Source organism: Narcine bancroftii, chromosome 5 (genome assembly GCF_036971445.1).
Source record: "Narcine bancroftii isolate sNarBan1 chromosome 5, sNarBan1.hap1, whole genome shotgun sequence".
Lineage (NCBI taxonomy): Eukaryota > Metazoa > Chordata > Chondrichthyes > Torpediniformes > Narcinidae > Narcine > Narcine bancroftii.
In genome coordinates, this window is record NC_091473.1 from 105,896,670 (window position 1) to 105,922,880 (window position 26,211).

The window sequence follows — 26,211 nt, forward strand, 5'->3', positions numbered from 1 at the left end:
TATTCCATTTATTAAATTGGCCTGGAATGTGAAAGGAATCAAGATCCAATCAAATGCTTTAAATGATGGTGTTGGACAACATTTGATTAAAGACTAGAATCGCCATGTTATAGTGACCTTGCCTAAATTGAATCTGCAAATCTATAAAAAAAATGTTGTTTATGTGAATGGAGTTTCATTGCTATTGGATAGTGCAGTACTTTGCTGTGAATTAAATATTTTCTTTTAATGCTGCAATTCAAGGAAGAAAAACAGAAAATGTATAAATGGTCAGAATATTATTCCTAGTTTTGATTGAAATGTGTTGGTCAGTACACTGAAAGATCCTTGTTCTATGGGGAGTGCTATGGATTGCAATACAATAAATACTGCAACAGATAGAAATAAATTTTGGACAGGATGATATGCTTATTGTATTGCAATTGAACGAAACAGTATATTGCAATATTAAATCTGTTCTAATAATTTTACAAACTCAGGGCATGTACATTTTAGGGATATTTTCAGGGTTAGTTTATCCAGACTAATATACTGTCCTTTTAATGCTGACCTTCAATAACTTTAGTTGGTGGTTTCTCTAGTAGGAAGGCTACTCAATATTTCAATTTTACATTATGTCAACCAAGGACCATATTCAGAAGGAAATGCAAATATACTGAAGATATCAGTAAGATTTTTCAGACAGCAAACTGAGTTTAACAGATATGTGGAATCTAGACCACCCACTGAGAGTTTAATCTATTTCTTCCTGTAAATTAAACAGCGTTATGATGAAATAACTACATTCTGATCATTAATATTTACTCCATGTTGTAAAAAATGTTAAATTTACATGAAAAATAAATTGCAGTTAAATTTCCCTTTCATTAAAATCCTGTTGAAGATCGTAATTAATAAATACCAAGATGGTGCTACGGCTGTAGCCCACAGTGGCCTCTCCAGACCAGGTGCTACAGAAGCCCTCCAGGGAGGCGCTGTACTCAATCTTTGAGCAGACGAGGATGGAGAATCAAACATAGGGAGTCAGGTGTTAAAATGTGGGGAATGACAAGCAAGAGCAGACCTCTGACTTGACTACCGGGGGGAATGGAGCTTACATTGCAGACTCGAAAGGCTGAGGGGATCGAGGCCTCTGCTGGGGTGATGTGGCTTTTAGCCTTTGGCACCAGAGTTGATGTTGTCTGTTGCCGGGGGTCATGGAGACGGCTTAGCACAGTCAGAGGAGGTATCCCGAGATGATCAGAGTGGCTGAGCTGGAGAAGATGTCCCGAGGTGCCCAGTGTGGGCCCAGTTTGGGGATCCTGAAGATACGTGTCCAGGATCATTGGGACCTCATGGGGGAGATGCCATGGATTCAACCTTGAGAGACAGCAAACTGTGAGAGTTGATGTTAAATTGGTTTTTTTTAAGGGAAAACCAGAGTCCAGCAGATGCTGGAAAACCTGGCCTTGATGGTGGCATAGTAATAGCCTGGAGCAGACTCTTTGGATCGGGCGAACGGTCTCTAGTGGACATTTTAACACCTAAAGACATATTTCAACCTGTTTCTTCTGTAACCATGGCCCAGCCCCTGAAAATCAATGTGTTATGGCACTGTTTTTATCATCTACATTTTAAGACGTTGTGTGTAATGGGAGATGTGTGTGTATGAGAGATAGTTTAATTTTGTAATATTTCACTGTCCTGTGGGGAGATAGTGGCAGCTAAGGGCCCAAGATGGTGATGCAGCAGTTGTTCGCAGTGACCTCTCGGGGCCTGGTGCTTCTGTTCCCTCGCTGTTTGTAGTTGTTATGTTGTTTTTATGTAGCACTGCGGGTTCAGGGAAACATTATCTCATTTTTTTTTCTTAAAGTGACAAATAAAGCCTATTGCTGCTACTACCTTTATGTAAAATTGGTTTTGTACATTTAGTTACTCATGCCTAGAAATTCGATTTTGCACATACTGAACTAATCTGGTGAAACAAAAAAAAAGAGAAACGACAGAAATTCCCAATTAAATAAAAATCATTAGGGTGGTTCCAACCCTGAGTAACGGTGCAAAACTATACGCATCCAATTGCTGATGGTAGTAAACTTGTCATTGCTGGGTTAACTTCTGGAAACAAAGCAACCAAAGTTTCCCTGGAGAGGAGACAAACTCTTGGAATAGGGAGAGAAACTTATCAATACCCACCTTACAAGTGAGGAGCCCAGACGTGCTTTTAATAGCCTACAATCAATGGCAAGTAGACACAATAGTCCTCAGGTGAATCTGAGGTAAGGCAGGAGAACCAGGGTTTATATTGGAGTAGGTGAGGATGGAGCCAGGGGAGGAGCCAGCCATCTGAACAATACATAGACAGTGAATTCCAGTTCACTGCATTCACCCCTTCCTTCAGAATTGAGCCTGTGGGTGAAGAACAGAGATCATTCATCAAAAAAAAAATGAATGCTTTCCAAATAATTACAAATTAAGCCTGTCAGGGGGTCTGGTAATTCTGGTCGAACACCACAGTACTGGAGGACTTTGGGCTTCCTGAACTTCCTGGTGTCCTCTCTGCTGTCAGGGTATGTCATGTAAACATATAATGGGTTGGCATGCAGCAGGGACACCCTCTTGATCAGGGGGTCTGTCTTGCTCCCCCTCACATGCTTTCTCAGGAGGACTGGCCCTGGTGCCATTAGCCAAGCTGGGAGAGTAGTCCCAGATGTGGATTTCCTCTGGAACATAAAGATAAGTTTGTGAGGAGTTGCGTTGGTCGCTGTGCAGAGGAGCGACTTAGGGAGTGGAGTGCCGTGGGTAGGGATTTTTGCCAGCGTGAGTCTGGAAAGTCTTTGGACTGGAGAACAAATTTCATGGCCTTCCATACAGTCACATTCTCTTTTTCAATTTTTCTGTTCCCCCGGGGATTGTAGCTAGTCGTCCTGCTTGAGGCAATGCCTCTTATAAGTAGGTTCTGGCATAGCACTTCACTCATAAAGGATGAGCCCTGGTTGTTATGGATATAACTGGTATACCCAAACAGGGTGAAAACAGAGTGCAAGGCCCTAATAACCGTGGTGGTGGTCATATCTGGGCAGGGGTCAGCAAGTGAAAAACATGAGTACTCATCGATGGCATTGAGAAAGTACACAATTCCATTGGTGGAAGGGATGGAACCTTTGAAATTGACACTGAGTTATTCGAAGGGGCTTGATGCCTATATCAGGTGCACTTTGTCAGGGTGGTACAAATGAGGCTTGCACTCCACGTAGACCTGGCAGGACCTGGTCATTTCCCTGATGTCCTCAATGGAGTAGGGAAGGTTGCGAGCCTTGATGAAATCAGCCTTGTGGATAATGCCTAGGTGGCAAAGCTCATCGTTCAGTGACCGCAACTGGCCGATGTGTGCAGGGCAGCTGGATGTTCATTAAGAATACCTGGGGCGCATTTGATCAGGGTCAGGGCCAATTATTCTCCACCACTTAGCCCTGAATAACCAGATGTTTCATCTAGAAACCACACTTACTGGAGTTGTATGTGAGGTTCAGGGCCTTGGTCATTTGGAGAAACCTCTGGAGGTTGGTGTCATGATCTTCCAGAGTGTCCACAAATGGTGAAGTTGTCAAGATAAGGGAAGGTGGCCTTCAACCCGTACTTTTTGACCATTTTGTCCATCTGTCTCTGGAAGACCAAGACCCCAATGGTGATACCAAAAATGACCCTCCAGAATTGATAGAGCCATCCATCTGCCTCAAATGCTGTGTAGGGGTGCTCCTTGGAATGGATCGGTAACTGATGGTATGCATCTTTCAGGTCAATGGTCGAATTGACCTGGTACTGCGCAATTTTGTTTACCATGTCCAAATTTTGAGGGAGGGGGCTATGTGTCCAGGAGTGTAAAACTATTAATTGTTTGGCTACAATCAATCACTAGCCTGAACTTTTCTTCCCCTTTCACGACGACCACCTGGGCTCTCCATGGGCTGTTGCTAGGTTCAATAATGTTTTCTTTGAACAGCCACTGTGTCTCGGCTCTGATATATTCCCAATCCCCCACACTGTGTCGCCTGCTCTCTGTAGCTATTGGTTTTCAATCAGGAGTCAGGTTCAGAAACAGTGGGTGGGGAGTCAATATTTAGGCTGGAGAGACTGCATGTGGTGTCCGACTGTTGAGACCTTCCATTCCGTACCATGATTGGAGAAAGTGGGCCAGAGTACTCCATGGTCACACTTTTAAGATGACACAAGAAGTCCAGGCCCAGCAACAAATGAGCACACAAATACTTCAATACATACAATCGGATCTTACAAAATTCCCCTTCTTTTACAGTTAGATGTACTATACAATACCCCTGGATCATCACAGAGTGAGAGTGCGATGCTGGGAAAATATGATAGTCCATCAGGTACACCTTTAAGTTATACTGCAGAGCTGTTATAGAGCTTATAAAGCTCTCCGTGGAGCCAGTGTCTACTAAGCAGTCAAATGTCCGTTTACTCTCACTTCCAATGTCGAGTTATTCAATTGGTGAGGTATTGTCTGATCCAGGATGACCAATGCCAGTGCTCTGGAAATCCACTTGCTCCCCATATAATCATCAGAGACAAGTCAACTCTCTCCTCTTGGCGCTCAGGTAGACAAGATGGCGTCAACCACAAGGCACGGCAAGGTGGCCACTGTGGATTCCCATGATACCTCACTTCCGGTGGCAGGTCCCACCATGAGGCACAGCAAGACGCTTGCGGTGAACAGTATGGTGAGGCAGAGGTTGGTCTTTCGGGTCTTGTGCACAAGTCCAGTGATGATTCCGGGGATGCACATGAGGTTGCCCTCTTTGGGTTCCCTTTAGCCTGCCAGACGTTCACCCAGTGCCCTTGCTTACCGCATCTTGTGCACATGGAGTCCTTCATGGGCATCAAGTGCGAGGGTGCTGTGCCTGTCCACAGAAGTAGCATCCCCGGACATGCGTGGCCACAGCAGTCGGCATTGTGGCTGCAGGGTCACAGGTGTCCCAATGACCTGGTCCTCTGAAAGGTGCCGCTTTCACCCATGAGGTTGTCAGCTCTCAATTGGGCCTGTTCAGGCACTTTTGCCAGCTCTAGAGTCTGGTCAAGTGTTTCTTCCCCAATTCCAGCAGTCGCTGCCTCGTGTACCTTGACCTCACTTCTGTCACGAGAGTGTCCCAGATTTGTTCCTTCTCTCTCACCCAGGCCGTGACTGCTTTGTAGTGGCATTTTATGGTCAGGGCCCACAGTTCAAGAACATAGTTGTCCAGCAACTCACCCAGATGCTACTGACGTTGAGAGAGTCGGTGCCTTGCCAGCACATCATTCTGGGGCCTCATGTAGCAACTCATAAGTACCAGAGTCTCTAATGACAGCTAACCCTTTGGGGCTGACTCAAGAGAAAAGTGCCGATATCTGGAGACCATCCGAGTTGAAGATATCTGGTGTAGCCATCAGGTAGGATTGGAAGCACTCCAGCCAATAGGCAAATTCCTCTGGGGCCTCAGGGGACAGAGGGTCGATATAGAGCATGCCTGGCTTCAATAGGGCTTCCATCCTGTTTCAAAGTTAAGCTATTAAAATTGTAATGTTACTGAATGCACTCGGAGACAAGTGAGGAGTACAAATACGCTTTTAAAACCCGGTAGATACAATAGTTCTCAGGTGAATCTGAGGTAAGGTGGAAGAAACAGAGTTTATATTGGGGTAGGTGAGGGTGAAGTCAGGGGAGGAGCCAATCATCTGAACAATACATAGACAATGAATTCCAGTTCACTGCACAGTATCCACCTGTATGTCTGAGAAATCCACCGATGTTTTGCCCTGATTTTGGAAGGTCAAACTTGAAGGTAAAGTACATGGCAAATGGTAGAGTACTTAAAAGTGTGGAAGAACAGAGGGACCTTGGTGTCCAAATCCATAGATCTCTCAGGGTTGTAATGCAGTTTGTTAGGAGATTAAGATGGCCTATGGTCTGCTGGGCTTCATTAGTCATGGGATTGAGTCCAGGAGTCAGGAGGTGATGTTGCATTATAATATAATCTCTGGTGACACTACACGTGTTCATTTCTGGTCATCTCATTACAGGAGGGATGTGGAAGCTATGGGAAGGGTGCAGAAGAGATTTACCAGGATGTTGCCTACATTAGAAAATATGTCTTATGAGGCAAGGTTAGCAGAGCTCAGGCTTTTCTCTTTGGAGCAAAGAAGAATGAGAGGTTATTTAATAGAGGTCTACAAGATTATGAGAGACCTAGATAAGATAGCCAACACCTTTTTTCCCAGGGCAGATGTTGCAAAAACAGAAGGATATCTGCAAAAAGTGAAAGGTGGCAGGTTTATGGGAAACGTCAAGGGTCAGATTTTTTACACAGAGAGTTATAGGTGCTTGGAATGGTGGTGGAGGCTGGAACAATGTTGGCATTTAAGATACTCTTAGACAGGCACATGTCTGAAAGAAAAATAGAAGGTTATGAGGTAGGGAGAGTTTCTTTTTTTTAGGTAAATATAGAGCAGCACAAGATCATGTGCTGTAATGTTCCATGCTCTATGGTCTATGATTGCTCCCTTCCCACCCCGTACAGTGAGCGATACTAAGCCGTAATGGCTGATAAACTCATCAGGAAACCAGTGATGACAACAGAGTTGCATAATCTAGAGATGATGCAATCACTGACAGTGATGCTTGCGGACAAAAGTAAAGCACAATAAAACATGTTTGGCAACGTCCACGAGAAGATCCCTTGCTGACTTACTATGGGTTTCACAACTTACTTTACCATGTTATAAATGCAAGTTTGCACCATTATAGTTGTTTTTTTATCAGTAGACATGGAAATGGATACTATGCTGATGTTGATGTCATGAAATCATGGTCAAGTTTATAGTCATATGTACCGAGATGCAGAGAAACTCAAGATGAACATATTGCATCAGGCCTACTTCCTAATGGTCACTAATCAACCTAGAAATGTTTACACTCTCAACACACAAAATGGCTTTCCTGTTGAAATGCAAAGGGTCTAATTTTGAGCCATTAATTCTTTCACTTTTGCATTAGTAGTGGGAGAGCTTATTATAAGTTGCACTTGCTAAAAATAGAGACAAATATCAAATTTATCTACAGACAAAGATTATAATAAAGAACTTGCTTGCAAAAAAAAAATATTAATATTAAAAAATTATAATCACATAAGGAAACAGTTTCCTAAAGCAAAATGAGTCCTTCAAAAATTATTAACAGTGATGGAGTAAATCAACTAAGAAACATTAAATATACTGAATACTTTGCAGCAGTGTTTACTGAAAGGAAGTGGCTCGGGTGCCAAGAATGTTGAATTGCCAACATTCACATTAGCAAAATGACCAAAAGAATAAAGGTAATGGAACAAGAGAGAGCACAAAACCCCAGACATTCAGATGCACAAAAACTCATCTCGACAGACCCAAAGATTCACTGTTGGATTAAGGATGCTTTCCTTTATTCCACATTATTCGTGTAAAGGAGCAACCATTCTATACCCTTCAAGTTGCACAGCATTATCTTTATTTTGTTCAAATTCTTGCATGGATAAAAACAATATAGCACCTAAAACCAGGTTTGAATTTGTTTCTTACATTGTGCAATAAATGCAAATAATTAATCCCATTTGAATTGTTCACTCAGTAGTAGAATATCAGCAATGGAAAGAAATGTTTAAATTAGAACTTTTATTATTTTGCATAGGGAATAGAGCAATATTTTGTGTGCAAAGTTAACATTAAAGTCATTATGCACATTTCCAGGTGGATTAGCAACTAATGAAAGATTTGGCCTGGGCACCTCCATATAGAAGTAACTTGATATGGCTGATGTTTGCCGAATATGAATCAAATAGTTAATGACATCAAATGTCAGGCAATGGCATGTCCTCCAGTCTTGGCAAAATTAGTGCTTCTGGGTAAATCTGCAATCTTCGTAGTTAACTCAGTAAGATAGGAGCACATTGGACAGAGTTCAGCAAAGAGTAAACAACTAGAATCTTGCTTTGCCACGTCAATTTCCTTCAGCATCCCCAAGCTGTGTGGCCAGTTTGACTTATTCACCAGAACTCCCTTAAATGATCACAAGCTTTGTTGTACAGTCACTTGAGATCTTCTGCAGCCATCAGTGGATCAGTCCACTGCTCCCAGTAGCCTTGCAGTACAGGATTCATTCATTCCTATTCATCCTAAGGGAGTGGTTGTGGCCATAGGCTCACAAGATAGCATTGTGTCCTCCCTCTCCTCCTTGGGAGTGCATCTGATAGAGAACTGTGGAGAGTTCTTTATGATTTGACTTCCCATTACTCAGTGAAGCAATAACACAGCAGCTGCAAGCTTTGCTTAGAGTTCCTGTTCTTACCCATGTCTTCTTTGGCTTGGCTTCGCGGACGAAGATTTATGGAGGGGGTAAAAGTCCACGTCAGCTGCAGGCTCGTTTGTGGCTGACAAGTCCGATGCGGGACAGGCAGACACGGTTGCAGCGGCTGCAGGGGAAAATTGGTTGGTTGGGGTTGGGTGTTGGGTTTTTCCTCCTTTGCCTTTTGTCAGTGAGGTGGGCTCTGCGGTCTTCTTCAAAGGAGGTTGCTGCCTGCCAAACTGTGAGGTGCCAAGATGCACGGTTTGAGGCGATATCAGCCCACTGGCGGTGGTCAATGTGGCAGGCACCAAGAGATTTCTTTAGGCAGTCCTTGTACCTTTTCTTTGGTGCACCTCTGTCACGGTGGCCAGTGGAAAGCTCGCCATATAACACGATCTTGGGAAGGCGATGGTCCTCCATTCTGGAGACATGACCCACCCAGCGCAGCTGGATCTTCAGCAGCGTGGACTCGATGCTGTCGACCTCTGCCATCTCGAGTACTTCGACGTTAGGGATGAAAGCGCTCCAATGGATGTTGAGGATGGAGCGGAGACAACGCTGGTGGAAGCGTTCTAGGAGCCGTAGGTGATGCCGGTAGAGGACCCATGATTCGGAGACAAACAGGAGTGTGGGTATGACAACGGCTCTGTATATGCTTATCTTTGTGAGGTTTTTCAGTTGGTTGTTTTTCCAGACTCTTTTGTGTAGTCTTCCAAAGGCGCTATTTGCCTTGGCGAGTCTGTTGTCTATCTCATTGTCGATCCTTGCATCTGATGAAATGGTGCAGCCGAGATAGGTAAACTGGTTGACCGTTTTGAGTTTTGTGTGCCCGATGGAGATGTGGGGGGGCTGGTAGTCATGGTGGGGAGCTGGCTGATGGAGAACCTCAGTTTTCTTCAGGCTGACTTCCAGGCCAAACATTTTGGCAGTTTCCGCAAAGCAGGACGTCAAACGCTGAAGAGCTGGCTCTGAATGGGCAACTAAAGCGGCATCATCTGCAAAGAGTAGTTCACGGACAAGTTTCTCTTGTGTCTTGGTGTGAGCTTGCAGGCGCCTCAGATTGAAGAGACTGCCATCCGTGCGGTACCGGATGTAAACAGCGTCTTCATTGTTGGGGTCTTTCATGGCTTGGTTCAGCATCATGCTGAAGAAGATTGAAAAGAGGGTTGGTGCGAGAACACAGCCTTGCTTCACGCCATTGTTAATGGAGAAGGGTTCAGAGAGCTCATTGCTGTATCTGACCCGACCTTGTTGGTTTTCGTGCAGTTGGATAATCATGTTGAGGAACTTTGGGGGACATCCGATGCGCTCTAGTATTTGCCAAAGCCCTTTCCTGCTCACGGTATCGAAGGCTTTGGTGAGGTCAACAAAGGTAATGTAGAGTCCTTTGTTTTGTTCTCTGCACTTTTCTTGGAGCTGTCTGAGGGCAAAGACCATGTCAGTAGTTCCTCTGTTTGCGCGAAAGCCGCACTGTGATTCTGGGAGAATATTCTCGGCGACACTAGGTATTATTCTATTTAGTAGAATCCTAGCGAAGATTTTGCCTGCAATGGAGAGCACCGTGATTCCCCTGTAGTTTGAGCAGTCTGATTTCTCGCCTTTGTTTTTGTACAGGGTGATGATGGTGGCATCACGAAGATCCTGAGGCAGTTTTCCTTGGTCCCAACAAAGCTTGAAAAACTCATGCAGTTTGGCATGCTTACCCATGTATTTAAGTGATAAATGCAGTGTTGCTACTTCTTTCAAATGTTTGACCAATTTTGCAAATCCTTTTAGAGGATCAAACTGAGTGTTTAATGGTACATACATATCTATTTAACCTACTAAAAATTAGTGAACTTCAATATCTGAGGCTCTTTTTCATTTCCAATTAATCTATTAAAAAGGCTGGAAAAAATGTTAAAGATATGAATTAATAATTGAGGTCGGCTATAATAAAAACAAATAATGTTGAAAGGACTCAGTGTAGCGTGAATAAAAGCTCTCACGATTGGAGGGAGAACAAATGCTTTTATTAGCTTATAACTAAGGATAGGGTCTCACAGTAGTCTTCAGAAGGGTTCTGGGTTTAGGCGTTGGTCGCGGTACATAATAGCGACCGGATGGAATGGAGTGCCATAGGGAGGACTTCCTGTCAGCATGAGACTGGAAGGCTTTTTGACTTCAGGGCCGGTTTGACAGCTTTCCAGAGGCGTTCTCCTTTTCAACCTGCCCACTCCCCTGGGGGTTGTAGCTAGTAGTCTTACTGGATGCGATGCCCCTTGCCAGAAGGTATTGACGTAGCTTGATACTCATAAAGGCTGAGCCCCGGTCATTATAAATATAGCTGGGATATCCGAACAGGACGAAAATGGAGTCTAGGGCCTTCATGCCTGATGAAGTGGATGTGTCTGGGCATGGAATGGCAAATGGGAAGCGGGAGTACTCGTCAATGATTGAAAGGAAGAAGGTGTTCCTGTTTGTGAAGGGGAGAGGTCCCTTAAAATCGACACTGAGCTGTTCAAAGGGCCTTGATGACTTGATCAGGTGCGCATTTGTGGGGCGGTAGAAGTGCGGCTTGCACTCCGTGCAGACCTAGCAAGACCTGATCATTTCCCTGATGTCCTCCATGGAGTTTGACAGATTGCGCGCCTTGACAAAATAAGTCATGTGGGTGACCAGTGGATGGCAGAGCTCATTATGCATAGATTGCAGTTGGCTGGTGTGTGCAAAGGCACAGCTTCTTCTAGATAAGGTATCTGGAGGGTCATTAAGGGCTCCTGGCCGATAGGCAATGTCATAATTTTAGGTGGAGAGCTCGATCCTCCACCTAGCAATCTTGTCATTTTTGATTTTTCCCCTCTTGACATTATTGAACATGAATGTAACTGAGCATTGGTCAGTGAGTTGCATAAATTTCCTACCAGGCAGGTAGTGTCTCCAGTGCCTCACGGGTTCTACAATGGCTTGAGCCTCCTTTTCCACCAATGGGTTCCAGAGTTCATGGCCTTGTAATGTCCGAGAGAAAAATGCAACTGGTCTGCCCACCTGGTTGAGGGTAGCAGCCAGGGCTACGTCTGATGCATTGCTTTCCACTTGGAAAGGTACATCCTCGTCCACCATGTGCATAGCAGCTTTTACAATGTGGTTCTGGAGGTAGTTAAAAGGCTTTTGGGCTTCAGATGAGAGGGAGATTATTCTGTAACTCCAGTCTTTTGAGTTAGTGATAGTGCAACAATTTTGTTTACAATATTTTTTTCCAATGATGGAACAACTCTTGAACCTGAGAAGGTGGAGATAGATCCACAATCGCCAGAAGCCTCAGACTGGTTTGAACTCTGGCTATGCTGCTTTGAGGTCTTTCTGTAAAATTCCTCCAGAATCATGGCCATGGAGGCAAACAAGCTGCACCTACTCCTCTCCCGGGTCAGACACCAAGTGTTCCCGATGATCAGGGAAGCTTCAACATACGGGGAGGCAATGAAGGACCAGTTCAGGGAGAAAGTCAATGAAGTACATACCAGACATATGCTGGCTATCCACAGACAGTGACCGGGTGAATCAAGCGACTAGTTCCTCCGGGCCTTGCAGGGACTCACATGAATGTGCAACTTCAAGTAAATGTCAGTCACCCAAAACATGGAGGACATGATCCTGGATGCCTATTTCACAGGTGTCAGGTTGGAATATGTGTGCCAGAGGCTACACGAGCAGAGTAAGTTGGGCTTAAAAGGGGCGATCAACCTCGTGAAATCGCTGGAGATTGCCTACTGTAACTTGGAAGCTTACTCAGCGAATGGCGTGGAGTCTACACGGGGGCCACCATCTTGGGACATGGGTTTACAGGCCACCAGTCCGCTACTACATCTGATGAGTGAGCCCACCACAGCCGCGGTCTCCCAGGAACATTCAAAGTGCTACTTATGCGGCCAATCAAAGCATCCCCAAAAGTGCTGCCTGGCTAAAGATGCAATGTGCTCAAAGTGAAGGTATGTTGATTGCAGCTACCTTCCAGCCCCAGTGCCCCCATGGGGGCCACCATTTTGGCTGCCGTCAACTTCTGGTGATGACCACGCTGCAATATGAGGGCCACCATCTTGGAAACAGTGCAGCATTACTCCTGTAAAGCAAGGCCAGTAGCTAATAAAATCATCCTGGTCTCAAAGCCCCACTCAGCTGAGATCCACAGCTACACAACTGTGATACTGACCTTGCAAGTCATGACTTACAGGGACTTTAAACTCTTCATCATTCCACAGCTTTGCTTGGCAGTGCTGCTGGGGTTGGACTTTCAGTGCCACTTCAAGTGTGTAACAACGCAATATGATGGTCGCCTCCCCCCCCCCACCTGTGACAGTCAGCAACACACAGTTCATCAGCCGGCCCCCACTACTTACCCCCACTGCCCCCCACCACTCGCCCAACCGACACGCGGTCTTTCTATTTTCCGTATCGATCCCCCACCCCTGTTGCTGAACCTCACTCCCAACTGTAAACCAGTCGCTACAAAAAGCAGGAAATATAGTGAAGGGGACAGGGCATTAAGTGGAAGTGCAGCGACTATTGAATGAGGGGATCATCAAGGCCAGTACCAGCCCGTGGAGAGCTCAAGTAGTGGTGGTGGTCAAGGGCAAGGGTAAACACAGAATGGTGATTGATTATAGCCAGACCATTAACTGCTATACACAGCAGATATGGTCAATCAAATTGCCCAGTATCTTGTGTTCTCCGTGATCAACCTGAAATCCACTGACCACCAGCTCCCCATCCACCTAGAGGACCGCCAGAACATCGCCTTCGAGGCAGATAACCACCTCTACCATTTCCTCAGGGTCCCCTTCGGCGTTACCAACGGTGTCTCCGTCTTCCAGCAAGAGGTGGACTGGATAGTGGACCAAAATGGCCTGCGCACTATTTTCCCTTACCTGAATAACATCACGATCTGCGGCCCCAACATGCAAGATCATGATGCCAACTTCCAGAAACTCCTCACAATAGCCAAACACCTAAACCTAACCTACAACAGAGATAAATGTGTTTTCTACATTACCTGTCTGGAGATCTTTGGCTGTGTTGTGGAGAATTGAGTCATTGACACCAACCTCAACCACATGCACCCCCTGCTATAGGTCCCCCTCCCCCACAGCCTCAAGGCCCTCAAAAGGTGCCTGGGGTTCTTTTCCTACTATGCCCAGTGAGTCCCTAATTATGCAGACAAAGCCCGTCCCCTTATCAAATCCACATCCTTCCCTCTGACAAGAGACCTGGGCAGCCTCCATCGCATAAAAGAAAACATCACTAAAGCTGCAACGTACATGGTGGATGATTGTACCCTGTTTCAGGTGGAGAGCAACACATCCAATTTAGCCTTGGCCCCCACCCTTAACCAGGCAGGTCGACCCGTGACCTTCTCCTCCCGTACCTTCCAAGGCCCTGAAGTACAATACACCTCCATTGAGATGGAGGCTCAGGCAATAGTTTAGCAACACTGGAGGCATTACCTGGCCAGCAGATGTTTTACCCTGCTCATGGACCAACAGCCCATGGCATTCATGTTTAACAACAAACATTGGGGTAAGATAAAGAATGGTAGCATTTTAAGGTGGAGGATTGAACTCTCTACCTATAACTGCAATATCCTGTATCGGCCGGGGAAGCTCAGATACCCTGTCCCAAGGGACATGTGCCAGTGCTCAGATAGACCCCTCAAAACCCTCCACAATGACTTCTGCCACCCCAGTGTCACGAGATTTTCCCACTTCATCAAATCTCATAATCTGGCGTACTCCATTGGGGAGGTCAGGGACATGATTAGGGACTGTCAGGTCTGTGTGGAGTGCAAACTGCACTTCTACCCACCAGATAGGGCACTCCTGGTAAAAGCTACACAGTCTTTCGAATGCCTGAGTATGGACTTCAAGGGCTCCCTTCCCTCCATTAACCACAACATGTATTTCCTCACGGTCATCAATGAGTATTCACGTTTTCCATTTGCCATTCCTTGCTTGGACATGACCACCACCACGGACATCAAAGCACTGAGTAATTTGTTCACCCTTTTCGGGTACCCATCATATATACATAATTTCCTCGTTCATGAGCGACGAGCTGCACCAATACCTGCTGGCCAGATATATCGCCATTAGCAGGCCCACATTTATAACCCCTGGGGGAACGGCCAGCTGGAGAGGGAGAACACCACAATGTGGGAGGCCATCATCCTTGCCCTTAGGTCCAGGGAGCTACCAGTTATCCACTGGCAGGAGGTCCATCTCGAGGTGCTCCATGCAATAAGGTTGCACTGTCACCAATGCTTCAAGCCTCATGAGCTTGACCTTTTTGAGGAAAAAACAAAAAATAAATTTATGAAGGTAAGGTGGTAAATGTCGTGGATATTGATTTTAATAAAGCATTTGTAAAGGTCCACCATTCAGAAAGTAATGAGGCATGGGATCCATAGAACTTTAGCTGTGTAGATTCAAAATTGCTCTGTAGAAAAAGCAGAGAGTAGTAGAGGATGAAAAGTATTCTGCCTGGAGGTCAGTGACGAGTGGAGTTCTGTTCTGAAACCCCTTTTGATTTTTATAGATGAGCTGGATGAAAAAGTAGAGGGAATTGTCAGTAAGTTTGCAAATAATATAAAGGTTGCAGATGTTGTGGATAGAGTTGAAAGTTATCGTAGGTTACAACAGAATATAGACAGGAAGCAGAGTTGGGCGGAAAAGTGGCAAATGGAGTTCAATCCAGATAAGTGTGAGATGATGGTATACTGTGCTTCATTAGTCAGGGGATTGAGTTCAGAAGTCGTGAGGCTCTATAAATCTCTGGTGAGATCATACTTTGAATATTGGTCACCTCATTACTGGAAGGATGTGGAAGCTATGGAGAGGATACAGAGAAAATTTACCACGATGTTGCCTGGACTGGAAAATATGTCTTTTTAGGCAAGGTTAGCAGAGATAGGGGTTTACTCTGGTGTGAAGAAGGATGAATGGAGACTTAATAGAGGTCGACTAAATTATGAGAAGGATTGATAAGGTAGATAGCCAGCACATTTTTACCAGGGCGAAAGTTGCAAACACTGGAGGACATCTAAACAAAATGAATGGGGGAAATTTTAGGGAAGACATAAGGGGTAAGTTTTTTTAGTTTTTTTTTAATACACAGAGAGTTGTGGGTGCCAGGAATGCATTACCAAGCATTGTGGTGGAGGCTGGAATAATTGGGGCATTTAAGAGACTCTTAGGTAAATGGATGAAAGAAAAAAAGAATGTTATGAGGTAGGGAGGATTTCGGTTTTTTTAGGTAAGTATATATTGGCTGGCATATCATCATATGCTGAAGGCCTGTACTGTGCTGTAATGGTCTATATTCTATGTAAAGACCTAATGTAAGCATTAGGCGCCAAGGAACAAACACTATGAAATGTGGGCAGTTAGAGATTGGGAAAACAAACAAACGAATTTTAACAGATGCAAAATGGGACATGTCTCACATTTAAGACTCTATTGATGGTCAGAGGAAAACCTGAGGCAGCATCACAGATGGATGACTTTCAGAAATAGTTAGTTCTGATAAAAATTGTGGAATTTGATGTGAATTCTGGGGACTTCAACATGCCCCACAGAAGATTTGGTAGTGTTCTGCAATTTTGCATCTGTCCTTGCTATAACATTGTAGGAGAACATCAACTATGAGGAGACAGCCGTTGTGGGAAAATGATGAAAATAAGTCAAGGGCTCTGTGAACTGCAACTATAATAGAGGGAAGCCATGATTGGAAAGTGGTCTGCTGTGTGTTGAAGGATCTTCATTCATGTTTTAGCTTGCTCAGATGAGATTGGTACCAGAAATTTCAGAGTATCGTATCTCAAAAAGCAATCTCTTTAGATTAATGTTATTAATCTAGTACAATAGTTCTCAACCTTTTTCTTTCCACTCAAATACCATTTTCAGTAATCCTTATGCCATCGGTGCTCTCTGTAATTAGTAAAGGATTGCTTAAGGTGGTATGTGAGAGGGAAGGGAAGGTTGAGAATCACTGTTCTAGACCCAATTGTTACTGAAATATTTTGCTTGAGAAAAATTGTCATTGGCCCATTTCCTTTGGAGTTATGAAACTGGGCACATAACGAGTCAATTAGATATGATTAAAACAGTGGTTTTCAAACTTTTTTTCCACCTACATACTTCCCTTGCTAATCACAGAGCATCTATGGCATAGGTAATACTTAAAGTGGTATGTGAGTGGGAAGAAAAAGGTTGAGAACCACTGACTAGTAGGATCTTTTTCGACACAAGAATGAGTCTCTCCCCCACTAACAATGCTAACAAATAGTCAACTAATGAGTCCTATTCTCAATTTTTTTTAAGAATAATTCCTAATAATTGCACCTTGGTTGTGATACCATCAATTATCAAAAGTATTTTTTAGGACATGTACTTTAATATTGGGTTACCTAGTATTACCTCAAATCTTTCACAGAATTGATACATCCATAAACTACCATATGTTACCGTATTCTTAGATTTAATTGTTCACATTTTTAAATGGAAGGCAGATTCCTCTATGTCATGGGCTGACAAAGATACATGTCTTTCTCTCCCAGTATCCAAGTAATTTATAAATGAGGTATCCAAGGTACTGCAATTGTTTTTTGCCAATTAAAGAATCAGCCTCTTTTATTCCTCCTACTTATCTGACCACTCAGCCATTTTCTTAACCAAATTACTCTAAAATGCCCATCAAAGCTGAATGATTCAATTGGAGATCCTCCATAGATACCAAACTGAATATAAATTGAACTACTGAGTATAGATGTTGAAATTCCATGTCAATTAATAAACCTATTTGCCAGAACTCAAATGCATAGATCAGGCAGACATATTTCAATAGGTGTTCAGAAGAGTTACATTACCAGATTCTGAATATGTGATGATAAACAAACTTGCTCCAGTTTCTATGATAGGTTGATTGTATTCTTCTCTTGGCATTTTGAGCAACCGGCATTCCAAAACAGATTAAATGTTTATTTATGAGATTACTATGTTTACCCACAAGAAAGATAACTTTTAGTCAGGAAATTATTGGCTGTAAGTGCTGGCAAATGAGTCACACCTGTGTATCAATTGCTTATCCCTTCAAACAACTTCAATTTTAGGAAAATATGCATTCAGAAAATCCTCATCTTTTTGCAAACTGTTCCCTGTCCATGTGATCAACAGCTTGTGGCTTTGCAAACAGAATTTTATGTATTGCAAAATCACAACCTACTCGTAAGAACGAGACGGGAGCAAGATGGCCATCTGGCCCATAAAGCTTGCTCCACCATTTAATAAGATCATGGCAGATCTATCCCCGGCTTTGGCTCCACCTACCTGAAATTTACATCCATTCAAAATTTCAAACCAACTGTAACTTAAATATATTTAATGAGGCAGCCTCTCCTGCTTCCTTGGGCAGAGAATTCCACAGATTCACTGCCCTCTAAGAAAAGCAATTTCTCCTCATCTTCATCCTAAATCTATTCCCCAAATCTTCAGGCATGGTTCTTGTCTCACCAACCAGTAGAAACAACTTTCCTGTTTTTATATCTTTCATAATTATGTTTGTTTCTGTAAGATCCCTTGTTGTTCTTGTGAATTCCAGCGAATCTCTCCTCAAATACTAATCCCCCTCATCTCCAGAATCAAGCTGGTGAAATTTGACTCTGAGAGCAGAAAGTATTTGATCCCTTCAATGATGGGTTAGCAGGAATACGTAGATTTCCAGGAATTATGAACAGAAACTTGCAAGGAGAGGACTGTGAGGAGGCAACTGATTGGTCTGGTTTGTGCCTGAGCGGGTGAGAGATGGAATGACATCAATCAGCATGCAACTTATGATTGATTTCACTCATAAGATATTCTGCTGTGATCACCAATGGGCTCAGCTGTAGGAATAGGATTCTATTAGGACATCCAGTGGTGAAGATACCACTAACTGAAGGATGACTCATTCTGCCCATTTTGTACCTTTTGCTCGACATCTGTGAGGCCCTGAGAATTGCCCTCCATCCCCAACATGCCCACCTCATTCAGCCTGTCAATCTATCATCTCTTCAAAGCTTATAGTGTTGGTAATCTGTTCACCTTTACCCATCAACTACCCTTGGACATACCTATAATGTGACTGATAATGTGTTGAGCTGACTGTTAGGTATACTTTACAACTGGCCCCTCAGGTTTATGTCCACATCACCATCTAGTCATTGAGACCCACATTTCATCAAAAAGCTGTGAAGATCTATGTTTATTACTGTATTTTATTAGTTCTAATTAATTTCTCATGTGTTTTAAAGAAATTTACATCAAAATCTGAATTTTTTCCTATAAACTAGATCTTAGTCAATAATGTATACATTTTGTATACTTTATCATTGAATATTTAAATGCTATGAATTGTACTACAGTATAAGCCACTACAAAAGCATATTAGTTTAATAGCTCATGAGTCGACTTCCTCTTTGATGACATAGCAAGAAGGAGTTAATTCATTAATATAACCTTATAACACTTACAGCAGGAAAACAGGCCAGTTTGGCCCTTCTAGTCCATGCCAAACACTTTCTCTCACCTAGTCCTATTGACCTGCACCTGGGCCATAACCCTCCACATCTCTCTGATCCATATACCTATCCAACTTTTACTCTAATATTAAAATCAAACCGACATCTACCACTTCGGTCGGAAGTTCATTTCCACACTCCCACAACCCTCTGAGTGAAGAAACTCCCCCTCATGTTTCCCCTAAACTTTTCCACCTTCAATCTCAATCCATGCCCTCTTGTTTGAATATCCCCCACTCTCAATGGAAAAAGAAAGTCCACATTTACACTATCTGTCCCCTCATAATTTTAAATACTTCTGTCAAATCACCCCTAAATCTTCTACACTCCAGGGAATAAAGTCCCAGCCTGTTCAACCTTTCCCTGTAACTCAAACCCTGAAACCTAGGCAACATTCTTGTAAATGTCTTCTGCACTCTCTCTATTCTGTTTATAATTCGGCGCCCAAACCGGCACACAATATTCCAAATTTGGCCTCACCAATGCCTTATACAACTTCAACACGATATCCCAACTCCTGTATTCAATACTCTGATTTATGAAGGCCAACGTACCAAATGGTTTCTTCTCCAACTACATGTGACACAACTTTCAGGGAATTATGTACCAGAAATCCTAAATGCTTTTGTTCTACTGCACTTCTCAATTGTCGACCATTTAATGTGTATAACCTTTGCTGAATAGTCCTACCAAAATGTAGTACCTCAGATTTATCAGTATTAAACTCCATCTACCATCTTCCAGCATGCTCTTTTAACTGTCCTATAATCCCACTGCAATCTTTGATAACCTTATTCACTGTCCACAACACCACTAATCTTCGAATCATTTGCATACTTACTAATCCAATTTAGCACCCTATCATCTAGATCATTAATATATATGATAAAACAATGGACTCAGTAGCAATTTCTGAGCCACTCCATTAGTCACCAGCCTCCAATTTGACAAACAATTTTCCACCACTACTCTCCAGCATCTCCCTTCCAACCATTGTTGAATCCATTTCACTACTTCAACATTAATACCTAATGCTTGAACCTTCCTAAATAACCTCTAATGCAGAATCCTGTCAAAGGCCTTATAGACAACATCCACAGCGTTCTCCTTATCAACCTTCTTAGTAACCTCCTTGAAAAACTCTATGATTTTGTTAAATATGATCTACCAAAACCTGTCTTTCCAAATAATTGTATTTACCATCTCTAAGAACACTCTCCATTAATTTACCCACCACTGACATCAGACTCACAGGCCTATAACGAAGGAGTGGGACAGGGCATTAGCCAACTCAGTACTCTTACCGGAGATATGAAAACTCGGATATGTAAGATAGGTGGCATTGCTGGCAGGCTGACCAGGGATCTGATGCCTTCGCAAAGACAAATGTTAGCAGTTTGTAGTCAGTAAAAACCATGAAGTCCCTACCTTCCAAAAAATAGCAGAAGTGTCTGACCACTAGGGACATCGTCAGCAGTTCCCTATTGAATGTGCTGTATTTCGTTCTAGAGTGTAGGTGCCTACTAAAAAATGCTAGAGGCTTCCATTGTTCATTTGTGTATTATTCCAAGACCCCACCTTCTTCCACATGGACGCGTCTATTGTCAAGGCGTTTGGTGCATCCATTTGTGGATGGACCAGCAATGTTGGCTTCGCTAGAATGTCTTTGGTCTGCTGGAATGCTACTGTCATCTCCTTTGTCCACTCAAGTTCTTTGGCATTGCTGGACATGAGGTTGAAGAGGGGTTTCATAATATGAGGTACAGGGAGAAGAAAGTGACGATAGAAATTGACCATCCCCACAAATTGCTGGAATCCTTTGATCATATCGGGCCTCGCGAATTTGAGGATGGCTTCCACCTTGCTAGGCAATGGAACAACACCATGGCTGCTAATTTGATATCCCAAGAACTTGTTAGAGAACTGCCTGAATTTGCACTTGGCAGGTTTCACAGTTAGCCCGAACTCCTGTAGATGGCATCAGAGTAAACGCAAATGCTGCAGCTGCTCTTTGTGGGAGTGGCTGTCAACTAGTATGTCATCCAAGTATATGAAAAGGAAGTCCATGCCAAGCCCAGCTGCGCCCATTAGTCACTGAAATGTTTGTGCAGCATCCCAAAAGGCATTCTCTAAAATTCAAAGAGGCCAAATGGTGTTATGATGGCAGTCTTGGGCACATCCTCTGGGTTTACAGGTATTTGGTGGTACTCAAGCACCATGTCAATTTTTGAAAATATCCTGGCCCCTTGAAGATTCACTGTAAAGTCCTGTATATGGGGCACAGGGTAGCAGTAGGCAGTGGTCTCCAGCCTCCTGTTGCTTTGGACACCATATGTAGTGTGGAAGCTCACGAGCTATCAGACCTGTGTATGATTCCAAGTTCCTCCATTTTGTGGAACTCTTGTAAGCCTCAACTTGTCGGGCAGCAGGTGTTGGGCTCAGGCATGTAGAGGAGGTCCTTGGGTGAGAATGTGGTGTGTGATGCCATGTTTGGGTATGGCAGTGGAGAATTTGGGAGTGACAATATCCAGAAACTCTGCAAGAAGTTTGGCGAATTTGTTGATCAAGTACTCCTTGGCATCTAGGTGCAGGATGGGTAGTTTGGTGGAAAGTCTGGAAAGTTGTGGTGTTCACTAACTGGTGCCCTTTTAAGTCTGTGAGTTGGTTCTGAGGAAGTCGGCACCAGCAATGGCCGGGACACAGCAGCAAGAATGAACTTCCATGTGAATTTATTGTCACCAAATTTCAAGGGTATAGTCCGTGTGCCAAACATACGAATCAAACTGTTATTCACCACAGTGTGTGCTGGACCCATGCTCCTGGTATGGGTGTCAAAGCCCAAAGGAGAAAGGACACTAACCTCGATACCCATGTCAACTAGAAATTTGCACTGGGAGAGTTTGTCCCACATAAGGCTGTTACGGTGCCCAGCCACTGTAGCCATTAACGATGACTGATCATGGCGTTTCCCAGGAAAGTGCAAGGGAGTCAGTGGAGGCGAGCTCCAGAACCTGAGTGTTGATGGCAAAAACACTAGGTGGTTGTCACGGGGAACGTGTGCTCTTGTTACTGGTTCTCGTGGAACCTGGGCCTTTGGGTGTGATGCAGCACTAATTTCTGTGGGCCTTGCCTCTTGCCGTTTCACACTCCACAGAATGTCTGCACGGACGGCCACTGTTTGAAGTTTATCAAACTCCTCGTCAGCCAACATGAGGTTGATGTCTTCTGGCATATGCTCTAAAAACAACTACTCGAAGAGCAAGCAAGGCCTATGCCATCTGCCAGTGCCAACATGTCGTTCATTAACTCCGAAGGGAGATGATCCCCTAGGCCATCGAAATGGAGGAGCTTTGCAGTTCACTTACGCCGTGAAAGACCATAAATCCAGAGAAGGATAGCTTTTAGGGCTTTGTACTTGCCAAGAACTGGTAGGTCCCAAAGAAAATCCACTACTCAACAGGCCGTGTCCTAGTTGAGGGGACTCACTACATGATAGTTCTTAGTGGCATCCATTTCTATCTTGTGAATGTGGAACTGGGCCTCAGCCTGCCCGAACCAAACTTCAGGTTGGGTGGTCCAAAAGACAGGTAGTTTGAGTGAAACCGCTGTGTTGTACATGATGGGTCCAAAATTTGTTTGGGCCCATTATGGTCACCAATGTAGCAACTGTGTTGCAGTGCAAAATGAAGTACGAGAAAAATTATCAGATGTAGTTGAGTCAAAGTCCGGTAAAAGTAATTTACTCAGCCTACCTGCAGCTTTTGAAAACCCTGCATGTTCCAAATGGCATAATTGCATTGTGATGTCATGACATCACAGTTCGATTAAGCCTCCCATAAGCCACTACAATCCTCCATTTATCAATTACATCTTGCCCTGAAAATAAATTATCCCAATCCAGACCCTCTAAATCCTTTTGCATCTCCTCGAAATTTGCCTTATTCCAATCAAGAATATCAACTTTAAGCCAAGCCTATTCCATCTCCATTATCAACCTAAAACTGATAGTATTATGATCACTAGGCCCAAAGTGCTCTCCAAAACAAACCTGTCACCTGACCTATCTCATTCCCTAATAGGAGATCCAATACTGCCCTCTCTCTAGTCACTATGTACAGTATTGATTTAGAAAAGTTTCCTGAATACCTTTGACAAACTCCAACCCATCCAGCCCTTTTGCAGGATGGGTGTCCAAGTCAATGTGTGCAAAGTTAAAATATCCTATAATCACCTCCTTATATTTATTACATATTTGCTATATCTTTACAAATTTTAATTCCCTGAGCCCATTAGGTGGTCTATAAACACATTAGTGTTTTAATTTCTTACCCATCCCCCAATTCCACCCAAATAGCCTCACTGGGCGAGCCCTCCAATTTATCCTGCCATAGCACCACTGTAATGTTTTCTCTAACAAGCAATGCGACTCCGCTACCTTTTATCCCACCCATTCTATCACGCCTAAAGCAATAGAATCCTGGAATATTTAGCTGCCAATCATGCCCCTCCTGCAACCAAGTTTCACTGATGGCTACAATATCATCTTTTCAAGTGTTAATTCATGCTCTAAGCTCATCCGCCTTTCTTACAATGCTCCTTGCATTGAAATATATACACTTGAGAGAATGTCCCCCATATACACTCCTTTGATTACCATCGACTTTTACCACTTCTCCTTCATTAATTTTAACATTCTGGTTTCTCTCACCCTTCAAATCTAGATGTTCTTCTACCCTAATCTCCGCACTCTTATTCAGATTCCCACCCCCCAGGCCAAACTAGTTTAAATCCTCCCCAACAGCTCTAGCAAACCTGCCCACCAGGATATTGGTCCCCCGCCAGTTCAAGTACAGCCCGTCTCTTTTTGTACAGGTCAAACCTTCCCCAGAAGAGATCCCAATGATCCACAAAATTGAGCCCCTGTGTTTGGTGTGGGTAATGTGACATTCTGGATGATTTTTAAATAAGGGGTTTAAGGATTCATGTTGGCACCTTTTGATTAATAGTTTACTGGTTACTGTTTTTATATCTTATAATTAAGCTGGATCCATTTCCCACCATATTGCTTTTTTAAAATGTGCTCAATTCATCATATTGAGTGATCATTGTCCTTTTGTGATCATGTAATAAACGAGTTAAATTCAGCACTTGCTATGTCATGTGGATACTTACATTTCAATCAATGCAGAAAGAGGCCATTTGGTCCATTAACTGTATGCTGGTCCTCATTGTTCTCACCAAGCTCAATCTCCCACATTTCCTTTCAACCTATTCATTCGATATACCCATCCTGCCACCAACAACTTATGCTTGGTGTAATTTACAACAATCAATTATCCAAATAACCAGCATAACTTTAGAATGAAGGAAGAAAAGGGAGAATCGGGGAGGATTTACACATTTTCACAGGGAGACAGTACAAACTCCCAACCACCATCCAAATGTCAGAATGAAACCCGACCCAGTAGAGCTGTAAAGCCTGCTGCATCACCTACAGTGACATTGTGCCACACAGTTGCAGTCCTCCATCCACATACTTGTGTATGTGGCTGGATATGTTTGAGTAACATCAATTAGTATCACAATATTCTTCCTTATTTTTAGTATAATCCATTACATCCACTGAAGGATCAATTAAAGGATAATACTGAATCTAGGCTACAAAAGTGACTTCTTGAATTGAATATAAAGGGCTTGGACCTTGGAGTTTTCTTCATAAATTCATCAGTACTGTAAAGAGCTTTGATCATCAACATTTGATGGATTCTCAAATGGTTTTGGAGGTTTTTTTTGACTAAAGGTTGGATCAGTCTTGGCAATTTGAATACATCCTCACTGCGCCCTCTGCTGGCAAGTATTCTAACTTCTTTCTTTGGCTTGGCTTCGCTGACGAAGATTTATGGAGGGGGTAAAAAGTCCACGTCAGCTGCAGGCTCGTTTGTGGCTGACAAGTCCGATGCGGGACAGGCAGACACGATTGCAGCGGTTGCAGGGGAAAATTGGTTGGTTGGGGTTGGGTGTTGGGTTTTTCCTCCTTTGCCTTTTGTCAGTGAGGTAGGCTCTGCGGTCTTCTTCAAAGGAGGTTGCTGCCCGCCAAACTGTGAGGCGCCAAGATGCACGGTTTGAGGAGATATCAGCCCACTGACGGTGGTCAATGTGGCAGGCACCAAGAGATTTCTTTAGGCAGTCCTTGTACCTTTTCTTTGGTGCACCTCTGTCACGGTGGCCAGTGGAGAGCTCGCCATATAACACGATCTTGGGAAGGCGATGGTCCTCCATTCTGGAGACGTGACCCATCCAGCGCAGCTGGATCTTCAGCAGCGTGGACTTGATGCTGTCGACCTCTGCCATCTCGAGTACTTCGACGTTAGGGATGTAAGCGCTCCAACGCAAATTAATAATAGAGCTTTGCCAAAACTCCATCTGATCTAATAGATCAATGCCCATGATAGCCCCAACAATTGTGGAAGTACTCGATTTTCAATCACTCAGTAATTGAAACAAAATTTTGCAAGATATTAACGGAGTTCCTACAACTATTAATTTTTATTTAAATTTAAATTTTAAATTTAGAGAGACAGACATAACAACGTGGTAACAGGCCCTTTTGGCCCATGAGCCTGTGCCACCCAATTACATCCAATTGATCTACAACCCCACTACATTTTGAAGGGTGGTAGGAACCCCGAGCACCCAGAGGAAACCCATGCAGATTTGGGGAGAACATATAAACTCCTTATAGACAGTACTGGATTCCAACACCAGTAGCTAGTGCTCTAACACCATTGTATTAACTGCTACGCTGACTGTGCCACCCTTATTTAGTGATGTGACTGTGTTGGGAGTATGTGCACATGCATTACCTGTCACATATGCTGGAATATTGTCCAAGGCAAGAATGGTTTCATTACCAGAGGAGATGAGAGAGGAGCTAGATGTTCAACCATCAGTGAAATGTTCCCAATTCTGATCAGAAGATGAAAGAAAGGATGCTGATGGAGCAGCTAAAGAGCATTGGGCCAAGGAAACTGCCATACAGAATTTCTCCCATCCTGGTGAGGAGAGAGGAATGTGGTGAGAAAAGGAAGGTGAGATGATATGGGGGGCAAGAAGGATGGGGAAGGAAGCTGGCATAGTGGCACAGCTAGTAGAACTTCTGCCTCACTGCTTCACAGATGCAGGTTCAATCCTGACCTCCAGTATTATCTGTGTGGAGTTTCTACACTCTCCCAGCAACTGCATAGGTTTTTTCTGCTTGCTCCAGTCTTCTGCCACA

General features: G+C 43.6%; 1 long non-coding RNA gene across 8 annotated transcripts in view; it reads right to left on the reverse strand.

Moving 5' to 3' along the window:
• The window catches only part of LOC138763816 (uncharacterized), a 99,778-nt gene extending 77,084 nt beyond the window's left edge, over positions 1-22,694 (reverse strand). For 2 of the 8 annotated variants that reach the window (XR_011357842.1, XR_011357838.1), the window contains exons 1-2: positions 20,364-22,693; positions 2,176-2,388 (exon numbers count right to left, since the gene is read on the reverse strand). This is a non-coding gene — a long non-coding RNA (uncharacterized lncRNA). Of the gene's footprint in view, positions 1-2,175; positions 2,389-20,363 lie in introns of all 8 variants that reach the window. The other 6 variants (XR_011357837.1, XR_011357836.1, XR_011357841.1 and 3 more) reach the window with 6 other exon arrangements.
• Between the last annotated feature and the right edge of the window lie 3,517 nt (positions 22,695-26,211).